The sequence below is a fragment of the Hemiscyllium ocellatum genome, chromosome 37 (genome assembly GCF_020745735.1).
Source record: "Hemiscyllium ocellatum isolate sHemOce1 chromosome 37, sHemOce1.pat.X.cur, whole genome shotgun sequence".
In the NCBI taxonomy this organism is placed as follows: domain Eukaryota; kingdom Metazoa; phylum Chordata; class Chondrichthyes; order Orectolobiformes; family Hemiscylliidae; genus Hemiscyllium; species Hemiscyllium ocellatum.
This window is the reverse complement of record NC_083437.1, coordinates 36,001,598-36,014,160: the sequence shown is the minus strand read 5'-3', so window position 1 is coordinate 36,014,160 and position 12,563 is coordinate 36,001,598. Positions and strand designations below refer to the sequence as shown.

Sequence of the window (12,563 nt, the reverse complement as noted above, 5' to 3'; positions counted from 1 at the left end):
ATAAATGTGGGCTATTTTGCCCCTCCAGTCTGTACCATCATTAGTTCGATCATGGATTCGCATCTCAACTCTGAAAATCCAGGCTCATCTAAAAAAAAAATCTGTCAACCTCAGATTGAAAATCTTCGTTTGCACTGGAGAGCGAGGATTTCAGATTTCCACATCCCCTCCTGAGATCATCCCTTAATGGTCTAACATTATGTCTGTAATTTTGCTTCAGGCCACGTCCACTGGATGAGACAGTTTTTCTCCATCTTGCCCCCTTAAGTACCTCAGTTCATTTAGTCCTAAATATTCTATGTACAAGGCTGTCCTAATCACCCCAACCTCACCCCCAAACTGTTTTATTGCCCCTCTAATGTTCTATAGGATCCCTGATGCACTGTGTCCAAAGCCATTTACTGTATACCGTTGTGGGGTGTAGAGTTCAGAATAAAGCACTTGGAAACTACAGGAGCGATGGTATGGAAGGTCAGTGGTTAGCACTGCTGCCTCACAGCATCAGGGACCTGGGTTCAGTTCTCACTTTGGGTGACTGTCCGCATGGGGTTTGCACATTCTCCCTGTATCTGTGTGGGTTTTTGCCAGGTGCTCTCACAGTCCAGCGATGTACAGATGTGAGAGAGAAAATGCTGGAAAATCTCATCATCTAAGGAGAGAAAAGAGCTGACGTTTCGAGTCTAACTGACCCTTTGATGCTGCCAGACCTGCTGAGATTTTCCAGCATTTTCTCTTTTGGTTTCAGATTCCAGCATCTACATTAATTTGCTTTTATCTATGCACAGATATGAATTGGCCACGCTAAATTGCCTTGTAGTGTCCAGGGATGTGTAGCCTAAGTGGACTAGCCATGATAAGTGCAGGGGTTAGAATGGGTCATTCTTTGGAGGGTCAGTGTAGCCTGGATAGGTCAAATGGTCTCTATCTGCACTGTAGGGATTCTATAAGAAATGGAGAAATCCAGTTTGGACAAATTCCTACCACCGTTTCTGGTAAAAATTGGTACCTTTGGCTTCAAGGATGGAGCTTCAGAATACCGAACTCTGCTGTTTATTCCATGTGGTGCTTCCCGTTTAATTCCCTTGGAATCATAGAGTTCCTACATTGGGAAGCAGGCCATTCAGCCCATCAAGTCTTCACCATCTCTCCAAAGAGCATCCAACTCAGACCTTTCCCTCTACCCTATCCCTGCATTTTCCCATGGCCAATCCACCTAACCTGCTCGTCATTGGACTGTGGGAGGAAACCGGAGCACCCAGAGGAAACCCACGCAGACACAGGGAGAACACGCAAACTCCACACAGTCACCTGAGGGTGAAGTCGAACCCAGTCCCTGGTGCTGTGAGGTGGCAGTACTAATCATTGTGCCGCCCTCAATCTTCCTTTCCCATTAGGTAATGGATGTGGCCTTTCCATTTCTTGATTTACTACAGTACTTTTTCGCTGGAAGATCATTAGCACGTATTGTAGCAGGCTTTGTTGTCTAGTTAGATATTTTTATTTTGTAACTACTTTAAAAGGGATAATGACTGCAACTGTGAAGCAACGTCTAGTTAGCTTTGCTCGAACACTCGCTATTGCTTCATTAAGTCTGCATCAGTGCACAATTATTTTAATTTGCTACCCATGGTGTTATGAAAATTACAGTCAATTTTTTTTTAACCAGTAGGTGCAAGCTGAATCACTTGCTGGAAGTAATACACGTTGCCATTAACTCTCCATCTGGGGCCACCCAATCACAGGCCGCGGGCAGCTACTTGTATTTCCATAACACCCTTTGGTGTTGTAAGGTACTACACAACAACATTACCTGACAGCATTTGTAGATATGAGGACACATGAGATGACTTTGAGCTGGGGGCTCGTGTGGTGCAATGGTAGTGTCCTTATCTCTGATCCAGGAGTCCCAGGTTTAAATCTCACCTGCTCCAGAGGTGTGCCATAACATACCTTCTTAGGAAGATATCCACATTTTGAGACAGAAGATTTCGAAGGCAAGGCTGAGTGTGCCATCTGTGGGTCACATACAGCGCAGGGGTTGGTGGTGGGTACGTCTCGAGTGTGGTCTGGGAAGGCCTCAGATCTTGGACGTCAGAGCAGAAGCCAGGCCATTCAGCCCATTGAGTCTACTCCGCCATTCAGTGAGATCAGGGTCGATCTGATTAACGCTCAACTCCACTTTGCTGTCTATTCCCCATAGCCCTTGGTTCTCTTACTGATTAAAAATCGGGTGAATTTTCAGTAAAGGAGTTGAGGAGGCCCCAGTCTGCCTGCCAAGCACTGCCTATGTCTTGTGAGTTAATGAGGTGTTTGGCCGCAGTGTGGCTCTGAGCAATTGCACCTGGGGTGCTGAATATGAAATTCAAATCCTGCTGTTACTGTGTAAATGAGACTGACCTTTTCCCGCACAGCATTTGATAACATAACTGCAGCTCAGAATGAATCTAGAATTTCATTGAAAAGATGTCACAGTTGATTGACACTGGCAGAAATGTATCGCCATTATAGAGCAATTTTCTTCAAATGAATAGGATAGTGTGAAGAGACAGACTACTCGAAACCCTAACTTAGATATTCAAACAAGTATGTTAAATTTGAAGAAGTTATATTGCATTTTTTTTCAAAGGGGACAATTTGTTATCGGAAAGTTGGTGCTCTGTTCTCAAAACTTTTTCAAGAGCCCCAAATTTGCTGCAGTGCTACTGATAGTTAATCAGGGGAAATGTTTATAGTTGTCTCGCTCACACCAAAGTCGAGTCCGGAAGAGGTCGGAGGACTAACTGCTGAGTGGAATTTCATGTCCTTCCCTGAGGCAAGTTTTGAAGCAGGGTGCAGGGATGTATTTAATTTATTGGGAGGGTGGCATGTAGCAATCCTCTCATCTCTGGCCCAAGCTCAGCCCATTGTGGTCCCAGGAATGAAAAGCTTCACTTATGAGGAACGTTTGAGGACTCTGGGTCTACACTTGATGGAATTTAGAATGATGAGGGAGGATCTGATTGAAACTTACAGAATGCAGTAGATGTTGGGAAGATGTTTCTATTGGTAGGAGAGACTAGGACCCGAGGGCACAGCCTTAGAGGAAAGGGGAGACCTTTTAGAACGGAGATAAGGAGAAACTTCTTCAATCAGAGAGTGGTGAATCTGGGGAATTCACTGCCACAGAAGGCTGTGGAGGCCAGGTCATTGAGTATAATTAAGACAGACATAAATAGGTTCTTGATTGTCAAGGGTATCGAGGATTATGGGAAGAAAGTGGGCAAGTAAGGTTGAGAAACCTATCAGCCATGATTGAATGGTGGAGCAGACTCGATGGGCTGAATGGGCATTTAGCTCTGAGTGGTGCTGGAAAAGCACAGCAGGTTAGGCAGCATCCAAGGAGCACCACTCTGATCTAAACTCTGGTTTCCAGCATCTGCAGCCTTCGGCTTTTGCCTTGATGGGCTGAATGGCCTCATGTCTGCTCCAATGTCTTATGCTCTTACAGTCTTATGGCACATGGTGGCCATTGAGATGATAAAGTGGGCAGGGCAGTCACTGCAGGGGAATCTCAAAGGCAAACCCTTTGGATTTGCTTGTGAGTGCCTTACAGTGTTGTCCGGATGGAGCTGTCAGCACATTTCTCATTTATTGCACTCAGTGCTGATTCACTGGGAACACAGGAATGTGCAAGTTTGGAGCAGGCCATTCAGCCTCTGGAGACTGATTGCAGGCGATGCGATTACACCTCATTCCCATCTACTCTCAATAACCTTTCATCCCCTTTGCTTTTCAGAAATCTTTCTAGCTCTGCCTTAAAGGATCTGCTTTCACCACTGTGTGAGAGAGAGATTTCCAGAGAGTTATGACCCCTCTCTGTCTCATGTGCCTGACCCCCTAACTTTTAACCCCAACCATAATCCCCACCATCTCCCCCACCCACCCCACCCCACCCCTTCATTCACCTGTAGGCTGTGTCCCTTGGTTGGTCTTGGGTGCATTGGCCTCACCCTTACTGCTGGAAGTCTTTGAGGGACTAAGATTTCTGTCCCTAGAGTCCTTGATCTTGTGAAAGGCCAGCTGCTGACGAGAGATGAAAGGCATTTACTCAGCCAGTCCCCCTCAAAGGGGGCAGTATGCAGGTCTTTCTCTTTTCCCTGTCAGTGGGTGGAATACCTGTCACCTGAAATCATGACGGCCTGTTGTTTCATTTTTAAATTGGGGCCAACATGAAATCTCAGATTTCTTAGGGTAGGGAAGGAGGCCATTTGGCCAACTGAATTCATGCTAGCAGTCTTAGGAGCACTCCAGTCAGTTTCACTGCCTTGCTCTGTTCCCTTGACTGCCTCTCCAATGTTCAGTCAGCAAGTTCCATGTGATGGTAGAATAGAGCACAATCTGGCTATGAAAGGGAAAATAAGGGTTAAAATAAATGAGGGGTTAAATAAGATGGCTTATCAGATGGGTAGAACAAAGTAAGTGGTGTTCCTGCAGGGACCATAGTGTAGTCACAGTCCACTCCCTCATAAGAGAGAGATGACTGGTGGTGGGTTTAACCAGAGGGTCACCAAGCTTAAGGCAAGGGATGAGGTTGAGAAAGTGAGACCTTCATGGTAACTTCAGTTAGTGTGGGAATTAAACCCACACTGTTGGAATCACTTGACATTGTAAGCCAGCTGTCCAGCTGACTGAGCTAACCAATCTCCCACTGTCCTATTACAATATAGCAGAAAAGGAGACCATTCTATCAGGTGTTTGTCAGTCCTTTTGTCAGCCCAGTTGGCCTAGCTCTTCACATCACTGAAATTTCTTTCTCTTTCGACTATATTTAATTATCTTTTTTGAAACTCCGAATGAATCTGTATCTCTCACCCTATTGGACAGTACATTCCTATTCCCAGTCACTCATTGTGTAAAATGTTTTTCCTTGTGACCCATTTAGATTTTTTTGCCAATCATCTCAACACTGTTCCTCTGGTCATTGGAAGGTTTGTCATTATTGATCTATGCTCTTAAACATCCCTGTTTCTCATCATATCTCCCCTTGGCCTCTTCTGACTAAAATGAACAGCTCCATCCTCTCCATGCCAGTTGATTTGTGTGGGTGTAATTTCTCATCTCTGAAATTATATCAATAAACCTCATCTGTGTCAAACCCAAAACCTGCCCGGCCTTTCAAAAGAGTGGATTAAACACGGTGTTATGCAGCTGAGACTAAATGGATGGGAGGTGGATCTGGAAGCTCAGCTCAACGGAGGGATGGGGATGGGGGTGGGCAGGGTCAAACAGATCACACACAGTTACATTTAACAGGGATGATCAGCCAGGATGAGCTGGAGTTGTGGGCTCTGCTGTAGAATTTCTGGTGGGAGTAAAATGCATTGCCCAAGTCTTGGAAATGTTAACTTTAACAACTTTCAGGTTCATTCTGCTGTTCGATAAGCAATGGGACAGTACAGCTGCGATAGTCGAGGGTGCTGGCTCAGTCACGGATTTGGTGTGGTAGGCACTTATATGGAAGCAGACTTCATCTCTAACCCCATAGACACGCAAAAGGGTGGGATGTAGCTAAGTATGGACCCCAGACAGGACTCGCTTGTTTATTATTTATTTATGCCATGTAGGCATCTCTGGCTAGGCCAGCGTCTATTTCTCAATCCTAACTACCCAGAGAACTATTAAGAATCAACCACATTGATGTGGGTCTGGAGTCACATGTAGGCCAGATCGGGTAAGGATGGCCATCTCCTTCTCTAAAACAGCTAAGTGAATTAAGTGGGCTTTTACAAAAGAAAAATCAACATAGTCACCATGAGACCAGGTTTGTAACTCCAGAAATTTTTTTCATTGAACCCATCTCACATTAGCCTGTGCCTCTGAATTACAAGACCAATGATAATACCACTAGGCCACCACCTTCCCATTTGTACTGTTGACTTGGAGCAGAGGACATAGAGTAATACATCACGGAAACAGACCCTTCAACCAGTCCATGCTGACCCACCTACCTGCCCCATATCCCTCCAAACCTTTCCTATTCGTGTACTTCTCAAAATGTCTTTTAAACATTGTGATTGTGCACACATCCACCACTTCCTCAGGAAGTCCATTCCACACGCGAATCACCCTCTGCGTGAAAAATTTACCCTGTGTGTCTTTTTAAAAATCTTTCTCTTCTCATCTTAAAAATATGCCCTCTCATCTTGAAATCCTCCATCCTAAGGAAAAGACATTACGATTAACCCTGTCTATACCCTTCATGATTTTATAAACCTCTAATAAGGTCACCTCTCAACCTCCTACACTCCAGTGAGAAAGGTCCCAGCTGATCTGGCCTTTCTTTGTAACTCAAACCTTCCATACCCAGCAACACCCTGGTAAATCTCTTCTGAACCCTCTCCAGTTTAATAATGTCCTACATTCCAGGAGTGTGCTATATAATTGGGATGATGTAGGAGACAGGATGTATAATATAAATGAGCTTGGAGAATAAGTGGCTGTGCAGACATTTAGAGAAAGCACCTATTTGAATGTTGCAAGATAGACACCATCAATAGCCTGCACAATTGCTAACTTCACAGTCACCAAGGCAAGTGCTTTGAATGTGTACAAGACAGTATTGAGCGGTGGTGGGGGTAAGTTTGATAATTATTGGTTGTGGTTTTCAGCTCATTTGCCAGCAGCAGGAATATTGTCTCCTTAATTAAATGTGACTCTGTCTCAGTGTCACGAAATAGGCTTCCTGTCAAACAACAATACACAGTTAAGGATGTATTCAGCAGTGAGCCCATGATAGCCCGATGAGAGCTAGCCACAGTGATAATTAAATCAGACGTTTGCTACAGGTGACATTTTGGTCGAACATCTGCTTAAATTGCTCGTACTGTTGTGAATTACATTTAATTATACACTGAGAGATTTTGTTATTTTAATAGGATGTGCTCTTAAATGTGTATTATTTTGAAAATCCCCCTTTATCTAATTTTTCGTTTGTTTTCAATGAGGAGAAGATATAACATGCTGGGAGGGTCATTAGAAAGCAAGAGAATGTTCTAATTCTCACTGAACAAAGCATTTTTTTTTTGCAAGTGGTATTGTTACATTTGCAAATGTATTTTATTTATGTTTCATCTTTTTTTCTTTATGATTACATTTATTTTGAGTTTCTCTTATTATTTGCACTGTGATTGCCTTTGTTATCGTCCCCCAGTTCATAAACTGGATTGCAGGGCTGATCTGGTACAGTGGTACAAACCCTATCTCTGGGCCTGGAGGTCTGGGTTCAGGTCCCACCTGTTCCAGAGATGTGTCGTTACATCCCTGAGCCAGTTGGTTAAAAATATCCATAAATTGGATTGTATGTAACTGTGCTGATCACCTGCTGACATGCATTCCCCTCCATTAGTGTTCCAGCTTCTGGTGGCAGAGTTGGTCAAATTTCCATCTTCTCCAAAAGATAGACCAGTCAGTCTTTAATCATGATATTGGTCCAGGAATAAACCTAGTGAAAGGACTCTTCAAGATGGTTAATACTAAATTTCATCTGACACCAATCTCACCCCTAAGACATTGGACAAGATCTTTTCACTTTTGAAGATTTGTAAGCTTCATTGCAGTGTTGGTTGTTTGATATGTGAGGGGAAACAGGAAGAGTGCAGGTGAGGCCAAAGGTGGCTAAACAAATCATTTAGCAATTTGCCATTTTTATGATAATTAATCAGACCCCCAGAGTAACAGAAACACCAGAACCTCTTGGGAATGACTCTGCACACAAAGTCCTAGGATGGACCCATTCATATTTAGGGTTGACTAGATAATGAGCAGGGAGATACAGCTTACCTGAGGAATCAAATATGTTTGATGATTGTTGCTGGAGATGTATTCCTACGGCCTGTTGCAATTGCCCTAGCAAAGAAAGTCTGTTTGTCTCTTGATTTTGTTCCCGTGACCATGGAGGTGAGGAGCTGTTGGCACAGTAGAACAGTTATTTTCTGGTGCCAATTGTTGGGGGTCTGCCAGTACTCTCTCTGTCCCCAGCTTCACAACAGACTTCATTATTGAGACATTTTCCTCTTTTTATGCCAATCCGAGTGAGGTGCCAGGCAATTTCAGGGCTGTGTTTTGTGGCCTTGGAGAGTGGAAACAGTTTTACTCAGCAACGCTCAGATTACTGTGCAAGGATTAGACCCATATCACATGGAAGTCAATACTGAAACTTTGATTAGCAGCCTATTCCCATCCCTCGAGACAAGATAAGACTATTGCTTTTGAAATTAACATTCATTCTCAGGTCATGGCCATCACTGGAGGAGGGGTCAACATCAATTGCCCATCGCTAATTACCCTGGAGATGGGGTTGAGCCGTCTTCATGACCTAGGGCAGTCCATGTGCTGAAGGTACACCCACAATGCTGATGGGTGTACTCTCGGATACTGAGATGATGATCATCCGGGAAAAACGGGCTGGATTTTAATCTCTACCCATCCCCTCTCCCCCGTGCCCCCAAACCCAGCCTGAAGGCACGTTTGCAAATCGGAGGGAGAGGAGGAGCAGATGACAAGCCATGGGCACCATGCTAATTTGCCCATCCTCCGCTCTGCTGCAGTGTTACCAGCAAAGAGTTAGGGGGTGCTATTAAGCTGGTGATTGAACTTAAACAATTGATTGGAAGTCTCTGTAGAAACTTTGCTTGACCTCGGTGTCCAACTACCCAATGACCCCTTTGTCCCTCCCCAAGAGGCTGTGACTTTTATTCCCCATGCTGTTTACCTAGTAGGCTGAATATGGAAAGGCTACAACAATCAGCTATATTGATTTTTGTCTGTAATTAATGGATCAGTGGATAATTGCACTTGGTGACGTTAAACGATCGTACAAATCAGTATATTTTTTCACTAAGCCTCTGATTGCTGAAATTCTCCTGGCGATCACCATGGATGTGACTTCCAATGTGCAGCCATTAGCGAGAGAGAAGGCAGCTGCAGTGGGGAGAAGGGTGTTACTCCAGTGCAGTGCTGAACAAAGCCCCGATCAGGCAGGCAACACTTATTTAGTTGGCCTATCCATCACCACAAAAATGCCTCAAATGTAAAGAAACACTCGCTGAGGGTTCAACAGAATCACTTTGAAAGTGAGCCATGCAAGAATTGATCTTGGATATCTGCTGATTATTTTTCACCTAATGCCCACACTGACAAAGGGAGAGTTGCAGAATTTAATTGCCCATCCCAGGTTACCAGTATAAGGTCAATGGTAAATTATTGAAAGTGAGACGCATGTGTTGTTATGAACCAGAACAAACCCCCTCAAAATATTTTATGAAGGTAGCCTAGACCCCAACTGTTTTTAAAAGGCAAGTGTAAGGCATTGTATTTTGGATGTGTTTGGATTGGTCAAATTACCAGGCTTAAAGCAAAACACACTTCATTCGTACAATCCAGTTAAAATATACAGACAAAATAAGGATTTAAAAAAAACTTAACTATAAGTATATCAAAATACTTAGCAGAATAATATATATGTTAACTACCACTAATTCACTGTTCTAAGAAAGTAACACCCCATAGACGCACTCTTGGCAAAGACAAATTCAGTAAAATCGATTGTCTCACAGGCAATGTTTCTCCAGTCCAAGAGGAAAGAACATCAAGAGAAAACTCTGAAAGAAAGAGCGAGATAACATTGGCATTTTGCTATAACAGAGATAGGTATTTATCAGCTTCCAAACTCCAAAAGCTACTGATAGTTAAACTAAAATCCTAGTTCTGTGGAAGCTTGACTCCACCCAATCGGGCTGCTGCTATTGTTCCAATTTTTAAAAAAGACCCAAGGCCTCATATGCTGTTTACTTTATTGGCTTAGAAAAGTCCACTCATCACCTCTGTCTCAACCTGTCTCTACAAATAAAATCAGGTCAAAATACAATTCTTAAAGCCTTAATATCTTAGCAGTATGTCCAATGTACTGCCAGAGTTCTGCTGGGTTGGAGCCACTGAGGCTGTCAGATTGGCCTTTGCGTTCAAATAAACATGAGAAAGCCACAAATAGGATCTGGAGGCGGCTATTCACCCCTTCCAGAATGCTCTGCCATTCGACAAGATCATGGTTAATCTACCTCAGCTGCACCTTCCCGTGCTCTCCCCAAATTCTTTAATTTCCTGTGTACACAAAACACTCTTGATCTTCATTGTGAATTAACTCATTTGTTGTTTACCCACAGTTCTTTGGGGTAGGGAATGCCAAAGGTTTTTTAATTCTGAGTGAAGGAATTTTTCCCCATCTCAGGAATTTTTCCTTATCTCCATTCCTGGATGGTTGAAACCTTTTTATTGAGACTGTGACCCCACGTTCTCTGTTTCCTAGCCGGGGTAAATATTTTCGTGGCATTTTCCAGGCCAACTTCCTTTAGCACCTTCTACCATTCACCATGAGAGGAAAGGTGCTCGTGCTCCTGAATACAGCTGCTAAAAGATTCAGGACTCACTTTGATATTAATATTGAGAGTAAACCCTGATACATCAGCTCCAAAAATCAAATAAGCAGCATATAATCCTTAGGCAAAGGATCAAAGCAGGCTATTCGGTCTATCGAGTCTGCTGTGCCATTCAGTGGTATCACAGTTGATCTGGTAATCCTCAGCACCATTTTCCTGACTTTTCCCCATAACCCTTTATTCCTTTAGCAATTTCAAAAACCTGTCTATCTTGGCCTTAAATACACTTAATGACCCAGCCCACTGTAGCAAAACATTCCACAGATTCACTGCCTTCTGAGAGAAGAAAGTCTTCTTCATCTCTGTCTTAAATGGCTGACCCCTTACTCTAAGGGTTTGCCATTCGATCCACAGCTGTCCCACAAGGGGAAACTATCTTCCTGCATCTGCCCTGTCAAGCCCCCTAAGAACCTTGTATGTTTAAATAAGGTCCCATCTCATTCTTCTCAACTCCAGTGAGTACAGGCCCACCCTTTCCTCATAAGAAAAACCCTCCATGCCCAAACCCAACTGAGTGAATCTTCTCTGGACTGCCTCCAATGCCATTATGTATTGGGGGCCCAAAACTGTTCACAGTATTCCAGCTGTAATCTGACTAGCACCTTGTATAGTTTTAGCAAGATTTCTCTATTTTTATACTCTATTCATAAAGACCAACATCCTATTTGCCTTCCTTATTACCTGTTGAACTTGCATGCTAGCTGTTTTGTGTATGAAGACCCATAAAACTCTTGGTGCTGTAACTTTTTGCAGGCATTTCAAATAACATTCAGTTTCTCTATTCTTTCTGCCAAAGCGCATAACCTCACATTTCCCCACGTTATATTCTATCTGACAAGCCTTTGCCCACTCACTTAATCTGTCTTATATCCTTCTGTAGATTATTTGTGTCTCCCTCGTTACTCGGCTTCCCCCTTGTGTCATCTGCAAACTTGGCACCAGCCCATTCACTTTCTTCATCCAACCCTTCGACAAATTGTAAATAATTATGACCCCATCACTGATCCTTGTAGTACTCCACTGATTACAGGTTGCTAATGTCAAAAGCACTATTTATTCCAAGGTCTGTTTTCTGTTTGTTAGCCATTCCTCTAACAATTCTTATATACTACCCCAACACCATGGACTCTTATCTTATTAAGTAGCCTTATGTGTGGAACCTCAATGAATACCTCTTTGATATCCAAATATATTACACTAACCGGTTATCCCTTATCTATCCTTCTTGTTAGTTTCTCGAAGTAACTTTGTTAGACTGATTACCCCTTCACAAAGCCATACTGACTCTGCTTGATTATATTATCTATTTCTAAATGATCTACTATTATATCCTTTCTAATTAATTTTAAAATTTTCCCACTGGCAGATGTTAAGCTAACTGGCCTATTGTTGGGTCAGGAATGGGTGATATTGAGCCAGTTGCTGTGTTTACCAATTGAAAGCAGCGGGTGAGTCTATTGTGAGATTGACTTTGTTGAAGTAGCATGGGAAGGACTGTCTCAGGTGTGTGTTGGTATTGAAGTGTGACCATACAAGCTGGCATAAAGACAGATCTATTAGTCGATTAATTTTCAGCTCATTAATCTTCCCAATTATGCGTCCAGTTTTGTTGCAGCACACCTCCGGAATAGAATGATTCTTCAGAAAACACAATAGGGCTGGTTCTCTGATTGGAAGCTTCCAGCAGGGAGCCTCAGTTACTGCAGCTGCTTGGAACTCAGAGACAATTGGCTGAACTGCCGAGCCCAGGCGTACTGTGACTGTAATCCAGGCAAGGGTCAGGTTCCCTCTGAAGATATGTAGAAGCTGTGTGCTGGGGAGTGAACTGGGACTGCTACGGGAGGTGCATTTATAAAGACTTGGGGATCAACAAACACTCCTGAGCAATTTAAGAACCTGTGCACTGTTTAGCTTGATCTTACACTTGCCATAACGCCAAACCCCAGATGAGTAAAAGGAAGGTCTCAACGTCCAGATAAATGTCTGAATTCCACTTTCACCTCTGTATAACCTTGCAGCAATCCTGGCACTACAATATAACTGTGTTACATGTGCAGCTAGAGGCTATCCACAGATCCCTGTGAGGTGCTT

General features: G+C 43.3%; 1 protein-coding gene across 3 annotated transcripts in view; it reads left to right on the top strand.

The window, feature by feature from the left end:
- agrn (agrin) overlaps positions 1-12,563 on the top strand; it is a 526,525-nt gene that overhangs the window by 360,967 nt on the left and 152,995 nt on the right. The window lies entirely within an intron of this gene.